General features: G+C 41.1%; 1 protein-coding gene across 28 annotated transcripts in view; it reads left to right on the forward strand.

The window, feature by feature from the left end:
• The first annotated feature begins 16,679 nt into the window (after positions 1–16,679).
• The window catches only part of adgrl2a (adhesion G protein-coupled receptor L2a), an 88,795-nt gene continuing 81,042 nt past the window's right edge, over positions 16,680–24,432 (forward strand). For 14 of the 28 annotated variants that reach the window (XM_053854295.1, XM_053854297.1, XM_053854302.1 and 11 more), the window contains exon 1: positions 16,682–17,364. The gene's annotated coding sequence lies outside the window, so the exon portion shown is untranslated. Of the gene's footprint in view, positions 17,365–24,432 lie in introns of all 28 variants that reach the window. The other 14 variants (XM_053854320.1, XM_053854323.1, XM_053854316.1 and 11 more) reach the window with 3 other exon arrangements.

The raw sequence follows: 24,432 nt of genomic DNA on the forward strand, positions 1-24,432 counted from the left end.
GGAAAAAAAATGTTACAAAAACGCGGAACACGGATCTTTTACCCCCCAGATTAGACCCCAGTTGTGAAGAATTATGGGGCAGAATTTGTTTACGGTTTTCAAACCTGTTAGCTCATGCTAAAAATACCACAAAAGGGAGTTATCGCGGCACCAGTGGCTTGCGTCTTATAAAGGAGAATGTAATGTGTGTGACCCAGTTAGTACTTTCGCTGCAATGAGTGTACAATTTTAGGGCGTTTACATGAAATTGTACAAGTTCTAGAGGAAAAATTATTATTTGTGTCTTGATGCATTTGGCCAGAGAGTGATCACAGTCATGCAGTAGTCTTTTTTTTCATGAGCACTTGGCAGTTGGAGGTGTGTTCCGACGAGAAATATTGAAGCGAGGATGTAATTGGCTGACATATTTTTCTCAAAGTTATGCATTTTGGGTGACCACACATCTGGAAAAGCTCCTGCCAGTCCAGAAAACAAGGAAGCTGTCCTGCATCTCAACCTTTTGAATTACACTTGCAGCTGAAGGCTTTTTGTTTCCGACTCATTCTTATGCTATTTTCATGTCTCAAGCACTGTGAACTAATACCATTTCAGCGGTGTCCACCTTCCATGTTGGTGAAGTAACTTCATGCACATTTGTCTCGACAAACTGGGCTCGATGCCAATCAGGAAATGTGTCACTCCTGATTTAATGAGAATAACTTCATTTATTTTAATGTGAACTTAATTCAAATGATGTTTGTTGTTGATACTAGAGATGGTCATTACCCAAATAACCTCCATTTTCCTTTGCGGGACATTCAGTGATGTCCTTTTGATTTCACGATGGTGCGTCAAACAAGGTGTTCAGCCGATTATTTTATTTAATTCTTTTATTTTTTTATTCAATTATTTCAATATTTTTGCCATGCTGCATTGTCATTAATGCAGCTTAAATGATTTAATGAAGCCAAGGCACATGTGTACAACTTCAGTGGAGTGATGTTTTTAGGATGTCATTTTAAGGCTCATTGATGCTCCTGATACGCACAAAATTGTATCCCTCCATTTCAAAAAACTTTACCATCACTAGCCACATACTTCCATGTGTTCTGTGCGTTGATATTGCCGCTCATCAAAATATCCTCCAGGGACAGCAGCACGTTACATTGCATTATGTTATGTTACATTATGCTTTGTTTACATCCATTATTAACTTTAAGAGCAACAAGTAGGGACCGATCCTCAAGGCTGCAGTATCAATATCGGATGTGATAACATCCCTAGTTGACACAGAACCCAAGTGAATAATTCGCTTTCTTATGTTAATTTACAGATAAGAATTGCCAATGTTTACAACATGCAATTAGAAAAGTGTCATAAATACCATGAATATTTCTATAGGTTGATGTTTTATTAAACAATAAAAGGAAATGCATGTTAACAGCAAATGTGCTTCCAGCTGCAGCATATCCAATGAGAGACAACAAGACAATAATAAAATATATATTCATTTAACAGTAGTCATATAGGAAGAGCAAAAGAGTCATTTAAATCTGCCATCTGCAAACAATATAAAATAAAAACCATGTTACTGATGGAGAGATCACGTTGACAGAATACTGACCACAGACACATGTTCACCTCACTCAACCTCATTGTATCTTTCTGGATCAATGCGTGACTCTTACTGCACTGAATGAGAAAAAGTTTGTCAGAAAAGGAATGTACTTTCCTCAGCAGGATACAATGCCTTTTTTTTTCCATATTGGCATGGTTTTCAACAGTCAAGAGCCAAGTCATTGTTGCCAGAAGAATAAATTCCGACTTTGTTGATCCAGGTTTGGATTTCAGGCCTGCCGGTGGGCCGGCTTCCGGAATCCTCGGTCGTCCACTGTCAGCTCCAAAGAAAATACAACCCACTCTACGACCGACAGGAAAAGGAAATAGTGAACAAATCCATGGTTTAGTACGGCGAGAAAACCTCGAGTGGGCTGGTCGACGGACACAAGTTTTCCCTTGTGGCTCACAGATTTTGGTTTTCTTTGGCCGACTTTATCAAGCATAAACTTGAAATACAGGGGCAGCAGATTAAGAAAAACACAACTTCTCACTGGAGAAACATGTACTTGGTCTTGTTTTGAATGACGATGAATCTCTCACACTGAGGATTTTATTCTAGTTTATCGACTTGGCTCTTATCAAGCACTGTGTCCTAGGAGTTATTAAATATTGTAGCTGTCTATTACCTCCATATTTTGAAAGGTTTTTTGCTTCAGGCAAACAGCACTCTATCTCATAAACCTCAATAAGACAAGTGTATTCATCTGGCACCGCTATCTGAATCTATAACAGAACATTTGGGTTAAACTTCAAAAAAAAAAAATGTTTAATCTGTCCGTAGCAAATTGAATGAAGGACTTCAAGTGATCTTGGATTTTTTTTTGACAGAAGGACCTTCAATTGTGTTCCATTATGTTGCGAGCCATGAACTGGCATTTACATGAAAAACAGGACTGGTGTCGAGCCAGGGCTTCATCTCGCAGTGAGCTGCCTCTAATCCAATCTAGTCCGACGGGGCTGGCACTGCAGTACTTGGGCTACAGCAGCAGGGGTCTGCTTTGTGAGGAAGGGGAGAGTGGTAGATTTGGGGTTGTCTATACCACAGGGAGGTCAATGGTGCCGTGACCATGGACATCCTCCAACTGTGACTACGTGATGGGTGGCATCGAGTGAGTCACTGACCTTCAACTCCAAATTCCCACTTCTACTTACTAAACATAAACAAACACAGGAAACAACAACAATGTATGATAGTTTACACTTTATGTAAATGTCTGTGATACTTTATTAGTAATTTCAAAAAGCATTTTAATGCATTTATAAGGCTTCATTGATGATGTCAAGATTTTTCATAATCACGAATGACAACTTATATCAAGGTTTATATAATAACATCATACTGTGTGGCCAGTCACCAGCTTTCTAAACCTTGCCATTAGTTACTATTAATGAGTATGAAGATTCATAAGATCAAGGCTTTGTATTCATTTCATATCTGAAACTATAATACAGATAAAGATGAATAAGCAGTTCTGTATACACACATGAAACACACCTTTGAATAAAAAAGGAAAAAAAAGAAAAGCTGCTTGAGATAGGACATTTTTTCAACATATTTGAATTCGCAAAAACAATATAAACGCGGAATGTCCACAGAAAAAAAAAATAGATATGTACAATTGTTAAGGATTTGTAGCAATAATTCAAAATGAAAACAATATTCATTCAAATAATCAAATGATATAGTCACAGAAATTATATGTTCCAGTACTCTTATCATGAATTAATTTTACAGGAGCAGCGATTTAAAAAAAAATCAATATGTGTATAGTTAAAAATAAAAGGAAAATAATGCAGTCATGGCTCTTGCTAAAGGAACATCTGTGTACGTGCGGCTCTTTTTGTCGGTATCTCCTTCAGCTGATGTCAATGTTTGGATGTTAGAGAAGATTCAGAGTCCATTGTTGGCCACACAACAGCTGTGACTTAATGAGTCTATTCCAAAGCCCTGAACCTTTGGCCACGTCTGAGCCGCTTCCACCGCAGCCTCCACTTTGACCACATGACCATTGTGGCCACGGTATTCACTGATTCTTAATAGAAAGACACACAAGAATGCAGCGGTGGCTGAGCTTTTGCCACCTCGGAGTAATGGTGGGAAAGCTCCTGAAATCAATTCCAACAGCTTACGTTTACCATGACAAACTGGTGACCCGTGGGTTCACTCGAGTAATTTACGGAGAACCTACTGCACACAATAGGACCTCAAATATTCACCCATATTTATTGTGCTTTTTTTCTTCGTACTCCTTCTCTCTGCCTATAAAAAAAACGGGATTTTGGTGGATGTGCAAAAGTTGTTTTTTCCTCTGTTGCTGCTTGTTTATTGGAGGTTCTTTGAAGATAATACCATTATAATCTAGGCTCTTTTCTTCAAATTAAAGACAAAAAGAAGATGCAAAAATGATAATGGGTGAGTACCTGCTGGGAGTTCATGTCGTCCTAAAAGGTTGCATTCATGTGTCTCGAGACCAGTCTATCTAAGCTCTATTTAAGCTGGTCTTTTCAGGGACTTAATGCAAGAGGCTTTCATACTTTTTCCTCCTCAAATGGACTGTTGAGTGAAAGAAGTAGATGAGACATCATTCAATAAAACTTCAGTGCTGCCTTCATGGCCACATCAGTCATCTAATGTGTTGCCATGGCAATATAGATGAGCGAACAATTCCTCATCATTAATTAAACACATTGCTGTTTTGTCTCTGGGAGTCAGAGGAGTAGCGCACTTTGATATTCATATTTCCACCATATGAGATAAATGGGTGTCATTAGAACATAATCGCAACAAATGATTCCAGCAGATGTGACAGAGAGATAACACTCGGTTGTTAACCGTTTCTCACCTATTTTACAGCCATATTAACGCAAGAGTTGGAAATGTTCTTCTTGTTTATCTTTGCGTCCCCCTGCTGCATATGAATATAAAGTGATGTGCTTCTTTATTAAGGTCTACACAAACAAGGCTGTGTTAAGAGCTGGCAGCAAAAATGCTGTGAAGTGCCTGGAGTCACAGACACTTTAACCCCAGGAAGAGCACAGCATGCAGCTGTCATTTAAGTCAGGTATCATTATCTCGGCATGGCTTTGGTTTGAAGTGATGGTGACAGCTTTATGATTTGGCTCACTTTGGATTAAAAATCAGGTTAGCGCTGGAGACACCACATAGCTTGTATCGTATTATTTGAACTCGGGAATTTTACATTCCACGCAGCACACACAAAGGCCTACTGTATGCAGTTTCTGCTTAAAGATGGCGAATTGGGAAATGGGATTTTTGAATGGCTCTGCGTCTAATAACTGGCATATCATTGTCAAAACTAGGTGGTTATCCAATATATTTGGATTTAGTGGGGTCATCTGACATAGAACAAAGTGTACACAGAACACAGAAGCATTATCAAATTGAAAGATACATTTTTCTTGCTGTTGGAGTAGAATCTTTGAGTTATTTTTGAATGATTCATGGAAGGTGAGACACCATGGATTTGAAAAATAATAGCTGATTTTTTTTTTTTTTCATTTATAGTGTGATATAATGTGCGCAACGAGGAGAGGAAGCGAATTATTGATCACATTAATGTTACATTTAGACATTGACAGCCGGAGCGCTCCGTTTCCCCTCTTCTCTGTGATGTTAACAGGACTCATTAAGAGAGCATGTAAAGGGTATCGGGTGCATCGGTGGAAATCAGGGTTTTTCAAATCGGGAGACTTCATTTGTTCCAGCGTTGATCGGGACTTTCCCACAATTGTGCAGCAGAAGTTGTGGTCTTGACAAGGAATCCTGAGTCTAACTCAACAGGAACACGGCCGATGTAGTCATGAGTCCAGTTTTGAGACAATGACCACTATCCCATGAATGTTGGCATTTTGGAGAAATCCTGAAGTATGAGGAGGAGTTAAGTCGATAAAATGCTGGCGTTGGCTGTCATCATAAATACTTACTGGGTCTGGTTTACTGAAATAGCTGTTTTTTTCTCAGGGCACGTGAAGAACAGGAGTATAGTGTTTGCTGGTTGGCAGCATGACTGGCCAACATAAGAAGTCCCACCAAGCAAAACAAAGATCAGCAGGATTATTGACTGGTGATTGGATTGTAACAGAAATGAAGCACAATAAACATATGCAGAAGGAGACGCCATCACACTTGTGTTTGTGTGTAATGATATAGTTGATAGTCTTGTCACGATTGTCACAGCGCAACAACCCACCCAATGGTTGCACGTACCATTGGAATGGGCAAAATGAAGACGGCATTCCTTCAAATCAGAAAGCGGGTGGCAAATGTTTCATATGAAGAGATAATATGAGATAATATGAAGAGGGGCGCACCACCACTTTTGTCCCTTTAACATGAGCTAACAGGGTTGCCCCATTCACTTGAAGCCATGCCCAGGTTGAGAGGTTAGACCACTTTACTTTACTTTGGTCTTCATGATAAAGGCATTTTTCATGAGTTTTCTGTTTCATTTTTCCTCTCTAGTGTTCTCTTCCTCTTCTGTGGGGACTTGTCTGCTCTCATTGTGCTGAAGCATTTACAACAGTCACGTCTACGCACAATTAAAGTCACTAATTACACTCCTGTGTATAAAGTCAGTTATTTCCAAACACATGCCTAAAACAATCTGGCATTTTCCTACTCCATTTCTAATTTCTAAGGCCTGGCATGTGGTCGTCTGCTGGTGAACATTTTGCATGAAATTGTCGCAGGAAGCGCTTGGCTGCCATTGTATATGTGCGCTTTCATATTGCAAAGCATTTCTGACAGCTTCAGCGAACGTGAAATATCCACTGGAACACTTGGTGATCACATGGAGAGAAAGGGAAGCCTTGGTTTACGCTGCAAAGTTTCTTGAACTCCTGAGCTTGGCGGTTGCAAGGACTGGCTGAGGAAATGGGAGTGAGAAACTAAACACTAGTAATCATAGCTGAATGATATCCAACTATTTTATGTATTGAAATGACACACTCATCTACTCAACTATCAAGACTTAACCTCTTTGTTTTGTTTGTTTGTTTGTTTTTTTAGGAGGCGTACTAACTAAACTTTGTCTTGCAAGGAATTTCCATGTCATATGAAACTGGAAACGTTATCACACATATGGCATGTACACTAGATTCATTCTGAAAACTAGAACACAATGTTGTATTCCGTGCTGTTTTATTCAGGAGTTGCGCTGGCGTTCCTTCCTTCTTTCATCTCACTGAAATGGCTCTAATGTTGTTACGTCAGCACGAGATGGTGCGGCCAGTGTCCCTAAATAGGGCTAGTTGTTGAAAAACAAAGTACCATGGCAGTGAAAGACAAACTGTAACCTGCCCATATGTGGACTAAAAGGTTAAAGAAGAACCCATTTCGCTTCCTTGTCGATACTTGAGGTGGACGCATAATGCAAGACTGGTCAGAATTTAATCAAAGAGAGGAAACAGGAGCCAGATGGGAAATGATTAACATTGTTAGTCAAACACTACAGCGTTTGGTGAAAGATGGCAAGCCTATCCTGTCTTCTCAAATATGGATGGGATCCTTTGCCCGATTTCATTTTTCCATTTCGCCATGTCTGCCGCCCAGCGTTTGCTGGATCTATTATGTTGGCCTTTATTTACTCTGCTTCTTTCACGAAGGTATTTATGTTGGGCCTGACATCTCATCAGCATCAAACTCATTTCCTCTCTCCGGAATGGACACAAACATGGAATGAGAGAAATGCAAATACAGTTGTGAAAAGCTTGTCAGCCTGTTACAGTCGTGTTTTAACAAGCTCACTGTTTGAGGTAAAAAGGAATGTGAAATATTCATATCAGAGGACTCGACTTAACAGCACTATGGAGTGCTATAAAGTAGCCATTCTGGAGACTCTCACATGGGCTTGGAACCACCATCAAACCACTGTCAAGAGTATGGTTTGTGTTATTGAGTAGGGCCCGTTTTGAAAGCCAACTGATTTTCCTTGTATCCTGTTTTTTATGGACAGTCGCATGGCACAACAGTGCTGTATGAGTTCTGTTGACCCCAGGGGCTAGGTCACCGTGGCCATGTCTCCAACAGGCCGATAGCTCTCTCTACTATAAAATCTTTGGGTTTGAACAACAATTTCACTGTTTCATGAAGCCTCATGAAGCAATCATTACCTCTCACAGACAATTGTGATGCTGCTGAGTTATTTTCTCTTTGTCTACCTTCTTTGTGGATTTTAGTCACCATGTAAATTTACGGACAGGACTGGAAACCATAACCTGAAGCTGGCAATCTGTCTGGGAAAAGAAAGAAATGGGAGAGTTGATGTCTGAATTCTGATTGAAATAAACTCTTCTCCAAACTGTTGTGTAGTATTTAGTCACTTGGTGGGTATTGACCAAGTCTTGTCATTGAAATGGTCCTTAAAATCTGAAAACTTTAGAGCACCCTGTCGTGGGCCCTGAAAACAAGGACACTGTTTTGGGAAGCCACATAAGACCACCACTAAATACCGTGTAACCTTACAGATTTTTTTCCAAACCCAGAGTGCCACCTTCTGAGATATGGTCTGTCTATCTTCCCATCCTTAGCTTGGTCTTCTGGTGACTCAAAGGGAAAAAAAGGGTAACTAGCTGTAAAAATAGTGCACTCCATTAGAGATAAGGTGAGGATCTCAGATCTCAGAGTAGAACCTCTGCTTTAAGAGCGGTCACTTGAGGTGGCCGGGTCCTTGGGAGCACCACCCCAGAGGAGGCCCCTGGGAAGATACAGGTCTCACTGGAGAGATTATGTCTGCCGGTTGTCTTGGGAACACCTCTGTTTTCCACCAGAAAAGATTGCCAATCTGCGCTTGGACTGCTGCTCAAGAACCCGGCCTCGGATAAGTGGAAGAAAATGGATAGATGGATGTGAACCCAACTTAACTGTCTTTGTATTAATCGGATAGAGATCAGCGCTTAGAGATTAACTTGGTGATGGAGTCTGTCCAGTCAGCAGCAGGTCACCACTCCATCACTCTTCACACAGAAACAGCAATTTACTCAACTTGCAATTGAATTTAGTCTAAAGTGCAGTAGACGACATGGCAACAAGTTGAGAGACACACAAAATTCCCGTGAAGTTTCAGGCCAAAGACTGGTCACAATGGATATAATTCAATTCACATTAAAATTCAAGTATGATGAGCACTTATTTGAAGGTTTCATTTCATCGCTCTTCCTATTCCAAAGTCTTCACTCATGAATGCAGCTGACTGAAGATACTGTTTATCAAGAGAGCTATCTCAAATCATATTGCTTTATCGGCTTTTGCTTGAATCACGGTCGAGAGCTTGCGACTCCAGGTTTACTGACTTATTCTTAAAATTTCTCTTGAAACATCCGACCAAGGACAGATTAAAAAAATAAAATAAAATAGAAGGCAAAAAAAGGAGCTCTCAAGAACTGTCCCTTTATTTTTCCAAAGCTTTTTAAACAAGCTTCAAGGCGTGTTGTTGATTCAAAGTAATAAGCTCAAACATCCACAGCAATAACCGGTACCATTTTTTATGCCTTGCTGAGCAGCCCTCTGTTTTTAGAGCAGTAATGTTTTATGGAAATAAGCTATATGTGCTTAAAACTTATAATTGTGTTCCTTTATACTTGCACAAAGCAGTTACTTTTAAATTAGCTGAATTAATCGGAATGCCAAATTGAAGGGAGGGATGTCCGTCCACTATGAAGAATGCTTGAGCAAGATTTTGCTTCAATTAAATTTTCAGGCAATTATCCTAAAAGATTATTGACATCTGAGGGGACCGATGAGGTCACCTATTTTCCTCCGTCTCTCTGGTGTCGCACTCGTCTTCATTAGAGGGAACAATTGAAGGTGTTTGGGCTCATTCTAGAGGGCATTAAGGCCTACAGATTATCCTCTGCACAGTTCGCTAATAAAGCTGATTTCTATTATTGGCCGTCCAGGTAAAAAGGAATTTAAAAAAAAAAAAAAAAAAAGATTTTTCATACTGACCTGGTCTTGCTAATAATCCCTGCCTCACATAATTCCCTGTCATTCGGAGGCAATTTGCATTACAGAGTCAAAATATTGGCCCCAAAAGTCCTTCCAAGTATTTGGAGTGGACAGAAGTTCCTTCTGTGGGCGTCTATCTTGTCTTTCTATGTCTATGGTGGGGCAGAAAAAAAAAGACTTGATTGTGAAGAAGGACCACAGGGAGGGAGAATAGAGGAGGGTGCATGAGTCGGGGCAAAGGGACACCAACACCTACCTGCAGTCAGTGAAGGCATCACTGGTGTATGTCAAGCCAAGTCATCTCTCCACTTGTTCAGGACCTGGAGCAAGCAACCATTGGTGCCAGAGATCAGACAATGGTGACAAAGGCTTCCTCCATTACTAGACTGTGAAAAAAGAGGAGGGTGCTATACTCGCATTTTGGCCTTCTACTGTACAGGGATGTGACACCTCTCTTTTGAATTCTCAAGCCACACTTCACTGTGGTGTAACACCACTGTATCACAGATCCGTCCCTCCTTGTCTCCCTGAGGAAGGACTAAATAGAGTCTACATGGCCCTGGCTTAAACTGGCCATTAGTGTCCCACAACTCAGGGTAGCTTGGGTAGCTCCAGCTCAGTATGGTGTCATGTTAGAGCATTAAATTACTACAATGCACAACACACTAGTATAAATTTTGCCAAATCAAACCTTGTACCGTGTATATTTACCCATATATTTCTCTGAAAGAGAAAAGTGCCCCTTTTAGTTGAACTTTTTTTTTCTTCATTGTTAAATTCTGCAAAATGCCATTTCGCCCAAATGGATTTTGGTATCTAATATGGCATTTATTTGAATTCTAGTGAGTATTGTTCCATAAGCGCTCGCCCCTACCACCCATCCTCATGCCGCTACACAAACAAATCCTGTGACCTGAAACATAAGGCAGGTAAACTGTGTTTGTGCAATCTCCTATCGCCAGAGTTTTGATATAATGTGGCTTTGTATTTAGTTTGATATTTCAAATTAGGTCACAGTAAAATGCTATAAACACAAAGAACAACAATGCTACTACTATTATTATTATTATTATTATGAGGAACAAACTGTTTCAAATGTGTTTCAGCCTTTACTGTATCTTCTTCTTCTGCCTGTTTTCACTCAATGTACACTATTATTATAATTATATTATAATTATTATTGATAATAGTAATAGTAACAACAACAACAACAACAACAACAACAACAACAACAACAACAATAATAATAATAATAACATTTTCTGCTACCTGGTGTGTTACCCAGAACATCAACTTGATGAATCGGACACACGAGGCAGTCGTGTATGTGTGAATTGTGCTTTCAAGTCATCTTAATATATACCGTATATACTGAGCATCCGCTGAGTTTAGAGTGGGCACGCCAGAACTTGTGTTAGGAAAGAAAATGTCCACTTTTATAGAGCAAGGAGTACAGCATGGCGAAGTGAAGCAAATTGGAACTGTTGGCCTCTGTTGAGCCATATTACGGTCGACCGTATATCATTTTTTATAGGTCACAAGTGAACCACATCTGTTTCTACTTGGCAGAGATTCCACACAACACGTTATAGAAAATCTCAACATGTGTGTCTATCGTTTGTCCTCATTTGAGTGCGACCTTTGGAATGTTTTATTCAGTTCTGTCTTCAACACTTTTATAGAATGATCTCATGAAAAACGTGCTTGCGTCATGAAAGACCTCTGAAAAGACTTGTTTACATTGCATGGTCTTTGAAAAGTCAACTTTTTTGACATTGGTGCAAGCCAGAGTTCAGCAGAGCAATGCTAGACCTTGTGTTTTTTTCGACTGTGATCTCTCAGTCCCTCATGTGTTTGACTTCTTTTTAATTGCTTCCTGTCTGCTGGTTCAATTATAAGGCCTGGGTTGGTTTGGAGGGGCTGGGGGCTGACAATGGCAGCATTTCTGAGCAGAGCGGCGTGATTGAGTAACTGAAATCTGAGCAGAACGGTGAGATCATGTATTGATTCGATAATATTTTACTTAGTGTGTCAGCTCTCAGCATATTCAATGAGATTTACATTTAGAGTTGAATTGGATGAGGCTTTCAGAATTTGGGTTCATTTTATTATTAAAGAAGTTATCTAGCAGTGAAAGTTTTCCCCACTCTTGACCACCTATATGTGGTATACCTCTACGAAGCATACATATTTTAGGTTTTTCTCATAAAATATACCATCTTCACCTTCCTACTTCCCATCAATATACATGAATTAACCTTTCTTTACAGCAGTGATGGAGTCATGGGGCTTCCTGAAAAACTGGCCTCAGCTGGTCACAGCTTACTAGATGACACTCGCTGCTTCTTTTTGAAAAATTATTTAAATAAAACCTCACATTTTTAAACAGTAAGTGCCAACTACTGACTCATGAAAATAAAGACACTGTTTCATGAAGTCACATCAGCCCTATCACTCACTATTTATGAGGCTTCATGAACCAGTGTCCTCATTTTCCTCATTTTTCTTTGTAACCAACTTTGTATTTGAACAACCATTGAAGTTGAACCTCACATCATTTTTAAATCTAGAGTATCACTTACGGAGCGCTTAAAATGAGGACAGAGTTTCATGAAGCCCCAACAACTCATCACTTTACAGTGTAGATCAGATCCCAGCTTCAGAGGGCAAGAAGCCAGAGGCACCTACAACAGGTCAGCCACTGGCCGGACACTGGATTTGGACCCGTAATCTATCATATTATAGTCAACATAGTCGCTAACACTGTTATGCTGCCATTGCCCTTTTCCGTTAGTAAAAGGAGAATAGTTAACTTTGGATACAAGACTCAGAGGTGCATCATCATTACGCTGCATGCTTCTCTTTTTCTTCATTAAAATGATCTACTTAAATAATTCATAGGCAAATATCGCCGTCAGAGACACACGTTTTTTTTCTTGATAATTAAATATGCAGAAGCAGTTTAATTATCTAGAAATATTACATTCTTGCTCAGCCCAGCCTCCACATTCTAAACCTAAAGGATATTTGGTACACCACATACGGTCTTTCTTCATGAGTCCACATGAACCCATCCAGATTCTTGAGAGGAAGCAAAAAGTGAAGTCAAAGCCGCTTGGTTTCCCGTGGCTACATAAATATTACCCCAGTCTCCGCTGTGCAGAGAGGCCTTTTTGATTAGGAGTCTGCAGGGGAGTTGGATATCCAAGGAGACCACCAAAGCCACCCAGAAACAATCGATGAGAGTATAACAGGGACTCTGTGTCATTGTTATGTGGGGCAGCTTTAGGTGGTGGTGGTGGGAGAAGATGAAGAAGCCGGATCTCACACTAAAACGTCTTCTCCTTCTCCTTCTCCTGCTGATCACAAACAGGAAGCAGCTATTGCTTTAGAGCTTGTGCTGTGGGTGAGTTCACTATCACAGGCATTGTTTCCCAGGCACACGTCAACGCAATTCCGGATTTTGCTTCAAGCTAGCTCCTTTCACTGACGGGCTAATGAGGCTTCATGAAACAGTGTCCTAATTTTCAGAGCTCAGTAGGTGGCGCTCTTTGTTATCTCTATCTACTCTGAAAACAGGGGCAGTCTCATGAAGCCTCATGAGCAAATGACCACCTTTCACCAAAAAGAGGTTTGTAATGTGTTAACTGAGGAACCCACACTCTGCATGGGGTTACACGCACAACTTCAAAGTCAGCTTTCCGAACTTTTGAAGATGTACTGCCGTAACACCAATTCCACAAAAGCTGGACGTGGTCATGGCTACTGTAATAATGATAATGGCTGCGCGCACTTGAATAGCCATAGTGTTGAGTCAAATTGATATTTCATAACTTTGTGTTCACTCCGCGTTGTGCTGTTAAAGATCTCTAGTGATTTCATAAAATGATCTAAATCTCTCAGAAAAAAAAAAAAAAACATTTGTAAAAGCTGATGAATACACTCGCTGCAGAAATGTTACTATGGCAACACAGAAAGTCTGGACTCACTTTTGTTATATCTAAATTACTTTCAAGTGGCTGCCATCCCAATACACACCTCAGTGCATTCAGCTACAAATGTGGTTCACATCTTAACATGATTCTATTATGACTGCTGCAAAGTACTGCCCAATAGGCCCTCTAAGATATAATATGTAAGTATTTTGAAAGGTAGTGTGACCTGTCCATCACACTGTGTGGTAGAATTATTTCCCCCGTTTTTGTGGCAGCTCAGCCATTCACTGACATCAAGTGGTCATATGGCAACAGAAACTGATCGACTCCTTGGACTGGAATCTTTTGCCTGATGGCAGCAACCACAGGTGGGTGTATCTGGGACAGAAGAATACCATAAAATAAAAATAATAAAAATAAATAAAGAACAGACATCACTAAGAATCTTTTATTTCTTAGATAGAATTTGGTGGTTAAACTAGAACTGAAACATTACTGGACTGATGACGCTTCAAAAATCATTGTCTGCATTTTCAGAGGCCACTAGATGGCGCTGTTCTTTATTATATTATATAATGAAACCTTTCACACTGTTTAACCCAAGAGTGTCTCCAACTGAGCTCTGAATATGGGGACACTGTTCATCAGCTCATTTTAGAAATAAAACAGCAGTTTGTTTGAAGAAAGAATTTGTGAACTGAGTGTGCCATCTAGAGGACTCTGAAAATGACAACAGTGCTTCATGAAGCGTCATCAACCCTTCATGAAACCTCTCATCACTTCTAAACCAGGTCTGCAACCTACTTCTTAGCACCGAAAAAATATTGTTCGTAAATGGCACATGAGGCTTCGTGAAACAGTGTCCTCATTTTCAGAGCTCAGTAGGTAATGCATTCAGTTTTAAAATGACGTTTCATTGAAATGGTGATTCAAATCCAAAGTTTTTAGCGCGCCATCTAGGGCTCTGAAAATGAAGCCATCACAACCCATCACTAATGAAAAAAGCAAATATTATTGAACATACAATGCCGTCTTGGGGGCTCAGAAAATGGTGGCAATGCTTTATGAAGCATCATCATCATTTCACTAATGTAATTGTTTTGATTTATAATTAACATTATTATTTACGAGCTAAATTTCACATCCCAAGTGACAGTATGTGGCCTCATCAGCGCATCCTCACCGGCAGCTGGACATAAGCTTTAAATATCAAAGTGAACAGATGTGGTCAGAGGAGACGTACATTTAAGCTTTTTTTTTTATTTCATGGTCCATTTTAATGAACACGATCTGTGTTCAATGTTTGCCCCAGCAACTCTGAACAGGACTAAGCGGTGCTTAACTGAAGATGCACATATGTTTGTGTTTCTTCTCCATTGTGTAACACAAACTAACAAAGGAATAGAAAACAGCCAGTGTGTTAAAGACAAAAGACATACTTAAACATGATCATTTCTACAAAATAATCATCAGAAATAAAGCTAAAGTAACATTATCTGGCTACATTCAGCAGTCGAGCAAATTCAAGAACAAAAAAGGGTTGTTTGACTAATAACGTCTAGAATGTTCTTTGTTAATTTGGCTCTGAAGCTTAAAACTGCCCAAATCCTCATTAGTCATCAGCGGCATTTGTCAGGGTCAGTGGTGGTCCTGTGACTGGTCATGTGTGCCCAAGACGTCAATCATGTGCAAATATTTTGGGAAAGAACCAATAAGCATTGTTGGGGCGAACAATTGAAGGTTAAGAACCAGGCTTTGAGCCACATGGGAGATGGCGACAAGTGTTTGCTTTTGGTGCGGCTGACCGAGATCCGTCTCATACGTCTGCACTCAAGTGATCTGAGGAGAGTCTAAAACGCTGCCGTCACATCTTCACTATCTCGCAGCACAAACGTGTAACCTTTGTTGACATAACCTTGAAGGCTTTATGGTGTGGCAAGACATCATTACTGGTGCACCATTTAGCAGGTGATCACGCTCCACATTGAAATGCACTTGTGATTCCTTTCAAATTCTATTCATAATCGCTCGCAAATGAAGTGACAGTCACACCCGTATGTTGCTCTGGTTAGCTAAATATGATCATCATATATACACCTTGCCTTCATTTTTACATCACTCTGCAGAATATAGCACTCGAGTGTAATGCCCCCTGTTGTCAATATGTGGAAGCGGATCAAATGCCATGAGGGCAGCACATGTTTTTAGGCTGCTTATAAATAAACATACTCCCAGATATGGCGGCCTGCCACCAAGCGACCTTTTATTACATCTGTTTTCTGTTTTTAAGGGGGGCTGTTAGAAAAATAGCTGTATTATTATGTAAAATTATGCTTATGAAAACATAACTCTGCCCCTCTCCTGCATTCACCTTCACCTGGCAAGCATGACTCAATGTCACATTTCCCCAAAGTGGTAAAAAAAAAAAGACAGCTCTTATTGAAGCCAGGTGCATTTCCACGTCTGCCACGGAACCAAACAGAATTCATAATGCACACTGCACCAGATATAAATATGACATACCTCTGATCACTTCATATTTTTAGATGGCTGACTCACACGACGTCTGCACCAAATGGAGTTATAAAATAAACAGAATTGGATGCCCTGTGATAAATGAGGACTATAAAGAAGTAGCTTTATTGCAGTTTGGTTTGTACTGTTGCGTTGAAATTCAGTGAGTCGTGAGGTAATCAGTTTCCCCAAAACTAGAGTGGTGCTCTGAACCGCAGAAATGAAGTCGAATTAAACAGCATGTTAATACTGTTTAGCTTTAACAAATGAAAAGTGATTGCTTTAGTCTCCCCTGTAAACACTAACATGGATGCAAATGTTTCTCTGAACATGAGGGTCTAATGTCTTCTCTGGTTGGGGTTACACTTTATTATTAGATATATCACCGCCATACTGTGGAAATATTTGTATTTAAAAATAAATAAATTGCAAACCAACTCAGGGCAGATGAGTTAGTGACGGCGACTCCTTCATCTGGGTTCTCATGAGGGGCCAGATGGGGCTGGTGGGGGGGTGTCTCTGTACTTCCATGATCCGTTTGAAGCTTGCTAGTATTACAGTAGAATAAGACCTCTGTCATTGGCTGGGTAGTGTGGGCTGCCTTGTGTGACAGAGCATGTGCATGAAAGGCAGCAGTGCAGTAAAAAAGGGGGGCCAAACGAAGGGAGAATATTTTGATAATCTCATTTCCATGTATTGATGTGCGTCAGAAAAGCCCAGTGTTGATCACAACTTGGTGCGTCGCCGCTCCCGCTGCTGCAGTGTACGAGTCCAGGCTCCAGCCACGATGCTGAGACTCCATGTCAGGTTTTAGCGGGCGCTCAAACGGCTCCTGCGCGCGGCCGCCTGCTCACCGCTGCACCGGCTCTGTTGACTGGAGGCTCCGAGTTGGTTCCTCCAACCACCACAGCGCTGAGACCAGGATCTGTTTGGACTCACCAGCGGGTTCAACTTCTCTATCGCCGAGGCGGAGAAACACCAAAGAGAGCGGCTTCGCCGAAGACTGAAGCGGACTTTTCTCCCTTCCTCACCAGACAGCGAACGCATCACACTTGCCCGTTTGTTGTTGAGGATTTTTTTAGGGGGGAGCCCAGGATGCTGAGAGAAGTGTAGGCAGCTGAAGCGAAATGTTATGGAAATGTGCGTCCGGAGAAGAGGATTGTCGGCTCTGAGAGGGGACCCGACCGCCTGATAGTCCCAGAGAAGGGGAGCATGCCTCAGAGCTACGGACTCACTCTCCCCGCTCCGCTCGTCCTTCCACCGTCTGACGCTTTATTTCGCCTTGTTGCAAACAATTCCCAACATTGACTTTTCATTCATTCTGCGTGGAGTCGTCGCGTTTCACCGAAGGTAAGATCAAGTTTAAGACTCAACTTTTTACTGAAAACAAAAAAGAGAAAATAAACCACGTTTATTTTGAAGTAACACGAAGTGATGCCAACAAAGCGACAAAAGAATACACAAGTAAAGCTAAAAAAAACTTCACTCGGGTTTGTTTGTGAAACTGCACTTTTAATGAAGCTTGTAAAAGTTGGGGGTTTAGCGCGGTCATCGCGGGGTTTAAATCCACTGGTGCCCTTGTTTCTTTTGAATGGGGATTTATGTAGACGCTGTGACCTAAGAAAAGATTTGGGTGTGATTCTTGAAGCCATTCAAAGTCTAATCCATTATAAGTGGAGCTCGGCTGTTTGGGTGAAGACCAGAAATAGATGGTGTCTTTGTCATGTTAAAAAACGGACCATTAAATATCGCCAAAAACGTGGCGTGCGCTTAAAAATGGCTCTGTTTTCCGGCAGCGGCAGACAAATTAGATCGTTTTACTGCACATGTATTATTTAAGCCAAGCTTTGACAACCGTGTGCTGGAAGAGAAGTCGGCGGCGACGGCTCACACGCGTCCCCAGTGAGCGCGCCTCTCAGCCCGGGGAAGTGACCGCGGCAAGCCGCTGCGAAGGTGGCGCCCCGGTGATGGATCGACTTAAATATAGCCGTAGCCTTCACATGCTCTTAGTTTTTGAGTTGTGAGAACGAGTTTAAGAATAGAGAGGTGCGATCCTCAGTAGCACTTCCATTGTAGTGGAAAACGCTCCAAGTGTGACATTCGTTGGGTACTTTTCAGTCAGATATTCATGCAAATCACAGCAGCAGATCCATTCATATTCAGGTGGTGATACAGAAGCAATGTGTTGAGGATGGATTGAATTTCCTTGCTATCAAAGTCACAATCATGTCGGGCAAATAAGTCCTGTGAAAATGAAGGCGAATCCTTTTTCTCATTGGCTTTATTTGACTACATCGCCATTATATTCCAGGAATTTATTGCAGGCACAAAATCCAGCTGTTTGAGAGCAACATATTAGCATATCTAAAGTGGTCAGAGGAACTAAACAATACCAGCACTATTCAGTGCCACTGGTGTGTTCTCCAGCTCAGAAAGATTTGTGTATTGCCCTTTTTTTCTTGTAAGTACTTCCAGAAGGCATAATCCCATATGTACTTGTTTGTGTGGCAGACTGTGTCGACGCTTTTGTGAAAAAGAACTGCGCCTTACAATTATTGAAAGATGTGGTATGAGGGCGAAAACGGAGGATTGACTTTGAAACAATTTATGAAGCCTTCAGCTGCAAACACAATTAGACCTTTAAATAAGTGAAAATGACGAATACAAAGAAGTTAAGTGTGTGCGTAATCCTGCCTGGAGATACCGCGATTCAGGCTACACCCTTGTTTCATTGGAAGGTGTGTTCACTGTTCCTCTCCATCCACTTCAGATTGCTCGTCTTTTTCTCTTTGTTTATCTTGGATACCTGCGGTAGAGATCGCGTGGATCAATACGGACCCAATGTTCTTCTTCTCCTCGTGCTTCAGGGAGTGTATTACCCACTCTTGCTATCACACAAGTCTCTGGAGACGTCCAGCGTGAATGAGACAGTCCGCGTGAACTCATCAAAATTTGTGACATTTTGGGCTGTTGCTTCATTTTAGCTGAGAGACTTGTTGTTTCCCAAAGTACTCTTGGTGCACAGTGGTGCGCTGGTTTTTCGACTGGGGACTCGTGCAGATATTACACACCTTTTTAAGCAGATCACAGCTACGTCGCTTTTTCAAGATGGTGAAATTACCGTCACTGTGGCTTCAGGATTATCCTTGATTTTCTTTCCTATAACATGGAAGAAAGTGGCAAAATGTGCCCACTGGGTTTGATTTCCTTTCACACTCTCATTGATTTCATCTTGTTGTTTCTGCCTCCCCAATAATTGGCAAATCACTACGCTTGATTCTATGGTGGCATTGTGCCTGGATTGTTTTTGCCAGCTTCACTGCGTCGATCCACACTGAAAACCACCAATTTCAAGCTCATTCCTTCGTTATTCATGAGCGAACGTTGCTCTGTCTAAAAAGAAAGCTCCATTTCAACTTGCAATTTTATATAACTGATGTTTGCCAAAGCTGGAGATGAAACCTGGCCAATGATGGCGCTCCAGCAAAAGTAGAGGACTGCAGATTTACATCCCATTTCATATTCAGTGTTAAAGTAGTGGGCTTCCTGTTATCTGTATGTTTTTTTTTTTCTTGTCGCTAAACCACCTACGTGGAACCACGCTGGGAGGAAAACTACTTGTCATTAAAAGGCATAAACAAGGCTGTAAAAGAGGCTTCAGCAAATTTGAAGTAATGTGCAGGCTTGTGGTCGGCCAAAAAACTCCACTTTCATGACTGATTTTATTTTACGATTGGCAATCAGTAAAACACTGTGTGCCAGTGTGTTCCCCTCCCTGTCATTCTGCGAACATTTGTTTCCACTTGCCAAAGGCCTCTCATGGGGTGGAGGGAATCGGTGCCCCTGAAATAGCAGGTGAAACTTTCTGCTTGCCTAAATGATTTCCAAGCCGAACGTTACGCAGCGAGGGCATGGGCCGTGGAAAGTAAGGGTCGATTCAAACGCCGCTGACAAGAAGCAACATGGATATTAGCCAGATAGCTGTGCATGCGCTGGCTAAGTGGCAGCCTTTCTGAGCTTATCTGGCATCTTGCTTTTACACTGCCCCTCTCATTTTGTGCGTCTCTGAAAGGACTTTTTTTTTTTAAAAGAAAGGCAGAGCAAAGTGCAAAACTGGGTCGTAATAAAAGAGCCTGTCCTCTGGTCGTAAAATGATTGGGCGTGACGTATTGACCTGGTTTGTAATCGCAGATCGCTTTTTACAACATGGTGGAGGAAATTTTTCTGATAAAGTGTGTGCTATTAACCGTGTGACTGGGGTCACACAGAGAATGCTCTTCATATTTCTCAATATTCCTCTCTTTGATATGCTTGTGATTTTAACTTGGTATGACTGGCAATGATACAAGGCTCAACAGTCATTTACCAGAGGAGGGGGAAGTTTCAGGCACACTATTTATAAAGTTTTTTTCCACATTACATATTTAGCATCTATTCTTGAATACTTTATTTCTTTGTCCATGTGTGCTGATACTTTATTCAAGTCTCATTCAATCTCATCTGCTTTTTTTAGTATTACATTCAAGATATAACTAAGGAAAAAAATGTTAACAAAAACACAAATTATTATTTGCAATATATATATTTATAGATAGATATATAGATAGAGACCCTTGTGTGTGTGTGTGTGTGTGTGTGTGTGTGTGTGTGTGTTAAATATTGCGCACACACACACACACACACGCACACACACTCGTACGCACACTCACACTACTACTTATCTGTGCACAGCTGCAACACTATTTGGGAAAATATTCAATATTCGCTGTGACAGAGGAGATCCAGGATGGCGAGAGGCTCTGAGCAAACAGCAGTTATTGCGACTCTGCCGAGAGCGAGGCCTGGTTGGGAGAAAAAGGGGGGATCTGCGGACGTCTGCCAGGGGAAGCAGTAACGTCTCGGCTGGATTATAGGAGAGCGATGCACATCCTCACTTTAAAGCCCCTTTTCCAACAAGACAGGGCTGTTATTTAGGAATGGTGTGTAAACACACCAGAGATATATTACCTCCTCATATGGTCCCACATTGGACAGCTTTGTGTGAAGAATAGTCTCATTTGCATTTATTCCCCATAATAATTGCATCAGTGAACAGATGTATTTTTAGTTTAAATAGTTTAAGTACTCAAGTACCTTTAAAAAAACAGATTATTGCAGTCACAAAAAATCTTGATGATGCCTTCATCTTGTTGCTTATTTTGGTTTGTTGAAACATCGAGGTGGTCTTATGGAGAAACAAAGCTGAGGGCGGGGCTTTAGCCAACTTTAGTGACTCAGGGCGAAACCATTGAAGAATATATATGAACACACACTCCACATTTTTCTCGTGATTGAGTTAGATCACTGCTGTTGCCAACAGCTTTATGTGATCACAGCATGAGTCTCTCAATATACTCGTCGGACAGTTTTTTTATTTTGGAGCTTTGATATATTCCGTTTTTAAAGTCCAGTCTGTGTGCGGAAGCTTTGTTCCTGTAAAGTCAGTGCCAAGTCAGATGGAGTCGAGCGTCTGGTCTGGGAGTTGAGGAGAAATATCACAGGCACAGTAAGTAGCAAAAAAAAAAAAAAAAAAAAAAAAAAAAATAATAGACTAACAATTGTCTGTTGGATGACTAGTATGCCAAAAATATAAATTAGCTTATACTGATTCTCTATCTATGTACTGCGTATTGTAGTAGATTTACATCATCACCTGCAATGAAAGTCGGTTTTATGATGATAACAATAGGCATGAGTCCATTAATTTTCTGAGTCATGAGTGTGTGGTCCTCCAACTGTTTCAGCGCCCGTGTAAAAGTTTGGCCCCGGTGTCTTTCCCTCCCTCTCGCCGGCTCTACCATCTATGTAGATAATGTCTGCGCTAATGATTTAACCGCCCTCGTTGAGGTTCCTTCCAGTAATTGAACAACCAGAGCCTCCGTGCCTTACAGGAAAACAATAGTCATATTATCAGGGATCTCTATTCACATTCAACCAAACTCCACCGCAGAAAAGAAGAAAGGAGCGGGCTGAAAACGATCACATCCCAGTTGGAATCTTCTGAGGTCAAGTTGGAGAAGGAGTTGCTCGAGTGAGAGGCAGAATCTTCGGTGTGTAGTTGCACATTTGGGTGATGTAATGAGATGTGTGTGGGAGGGAGATGGCGTATCAAAATGTGTTTTCGAGTGTAAAAAACCTTACGGAAATGCTGTACCCTCTTCATGGCCAATTATGATTCATCTGTGGAACATGATGAAAAGTTAATAAATAGGTTCATTATTATGTTGGTGAAGATGCCGTCAATCTGTGACGCTCACATTTGCTTCTAAAATGTTTTTCAAAATGGGTGCACACAGTTTATTCGCTGGTGTGTGAGTCAGCAGCCTAAAAGTAGTTCAAACATTCTTATTAAAGTATGATTGCTTCAGGTTTATTTTGTTTTTGGCAGCCTAGTTGTGGGGGGCTTTGACTGTTTCTGTAGAGCAGCGCTGACCTTTTTTTTTTTTTTTTTCGTTTTCTGTGCCTTGTTTCATACGGAGCACTCTTCCACTGAAATGGCCTTAGGAGGAGCTGTTCTTGACAGAGATGCATTGTTTCAGGCGGCCAATAAAGCGGTGCAGTGAGTGGCTACATCTGTGAACCTCATCTCGACTACAGTGTGGGGCGAGCAACAACACGGCGACTGTCACAGCTGCACCTGCTGCTGTCTCCCGTACACAGCTTCCCTCTCTGTTGCTCGTAGAGCCGCATCACTCTTCTCTTTGTGACAAGCCAGAGGCAACGGGTCTCAGCTCAGGTCAACCGGAGCTGGGGAACATCTGAAAACACAGGCCAAAAAAAAAATCACTTTCAAAAAAGAGATGTTAAAATACAATTTATTTGCCCTCAGGGCCGGATGGCAGTTGTTTAAGCTGTGGTGTGAAATCGCTGCCTCTAGTTTCTGAGTGTTATGAAATACTTTTAGTTGACAGGATTGATCGACCAGATGTCCTATTTTGACAGTTTTATCCGCTTACAAAAACAAGTTAAAGTGGCGCTGTATATCAGTCATCTTCATAGGACAGTTTCCCTTCCAGCTTCTGAATGCTACGAGCAAATTTGTGGTTTTAAAGTTATATACTGCGTCAGTCTTGACCTCAAATACTGATTGCTGCAGATGCTTCTCTCCACTTGGTCTGATAATTTTTTTTCATCAAGTACTTTATATATGTGGAACACAAGTTAAATTGTAGGATTTGAAATGAAGGGAGCAATACTATTATAGACAAAAAAGGTAAAATATTCAGTCATGGTCATGCTAAAATAAATAAATAGGACACAAAAAATAAAAATGTAAACCCACAAAAATATTTCTTTCCGAAAAAAAGTGTTGAAAATGTGAAAAAAAAGTGTTGAAAATGAGAAAAAAAGTGTTTCACACTAATTTAAATAGTAGCTCCGTAACGCCTGTCACAATTCTACTGTGTCAAGTCCTCTCCCGCCCACTCTGTTCTGATTGGTCACATTCGTTCCTCAGCCATGCAGGCACCAAGTTGTCGGACTGTGGCATTGGCTGAGTCTGTCTTATGCCTCTGTCTGAATAGACCTACAGTGTAGTGAATGGAATCATTGTGCGATGTGTCCTCCATTACGATAGGAGGCGCTGTGACATTGATGCGGTATAACGTTTCATGTGTGGAAGATTCATTGGTGCAGAAATTTTCGGTTTCTTGCAGCCTTCATGGAACACTTAAGTGGATATACAGGAACATTTTAAACACAAGTTGGAAAATTTGGAAATGGTGGATCAAGCTGCATGGAACTCTGCATAATGATGTCATGTTTTGAAGTGCTATCTTTTGGTCTTTTCTTAAATTAGTATCTCTTTGCTTTTGCAGATACTGCCACATAAAGTGAAGTTATTTGTGTGTCCAGCAGTTTGGTTTATGTAAGGGTGGTGTGTGTTCTGAAACTGTTAGGGACACACATCACCCTTTTAATGCTCCCAGATTTAAATCCTATGAAATATAAATATGTGTTTACATTTGCCACGCTCCTGTTAAGGCTGCAGGAATCCAGATCAATTTTACACACATTTGCTGCGGTTCGGCGGCGGTAGGGACAAGAACAAAAAAATGATTTGAACCTGAATGGTGTGTCATCACCGTCACACCATGGTTCTGTCTCTCGGAGATCTGATGTAACACGTCCATCTTTTTCCTTTATTTGCATAAACTGAGCTGAAATGCTGAAAGGTTGATGTGAATATGGACTGTGTTGAATTAACACGGGGGAAGATTGAGGGATGGTGGCCAACGTCTCGGCGCTTACAGCTTTGCTTGTACAGCTGTGTCTGGCCTGGCTGCCGCTCGCTGGATCCATCTCCTCCTCCGCTGCCTCTTCGTCCTCCTCCTCTGCCGCTAGCCACTGTTGACTAATAAACATCTTAAATGTTGCTGA

The sequence above is a fragment of the Synchiropus splendidus genome, chromosome 1 (assembly GCF_027744825.2).
Source record: "Synchiropus splendidus isolate RoL2022-P1 chromosome 1, RoL_Sspl_1.0, whole genome shotgun sequence".
NCBI classification, from domain to species: Eukaryota; Metazoa; Chordata; class Actinopteri; order Syngnathiformes; family Callionymidae; genus Synchiropus; species Synchiropus splendidus.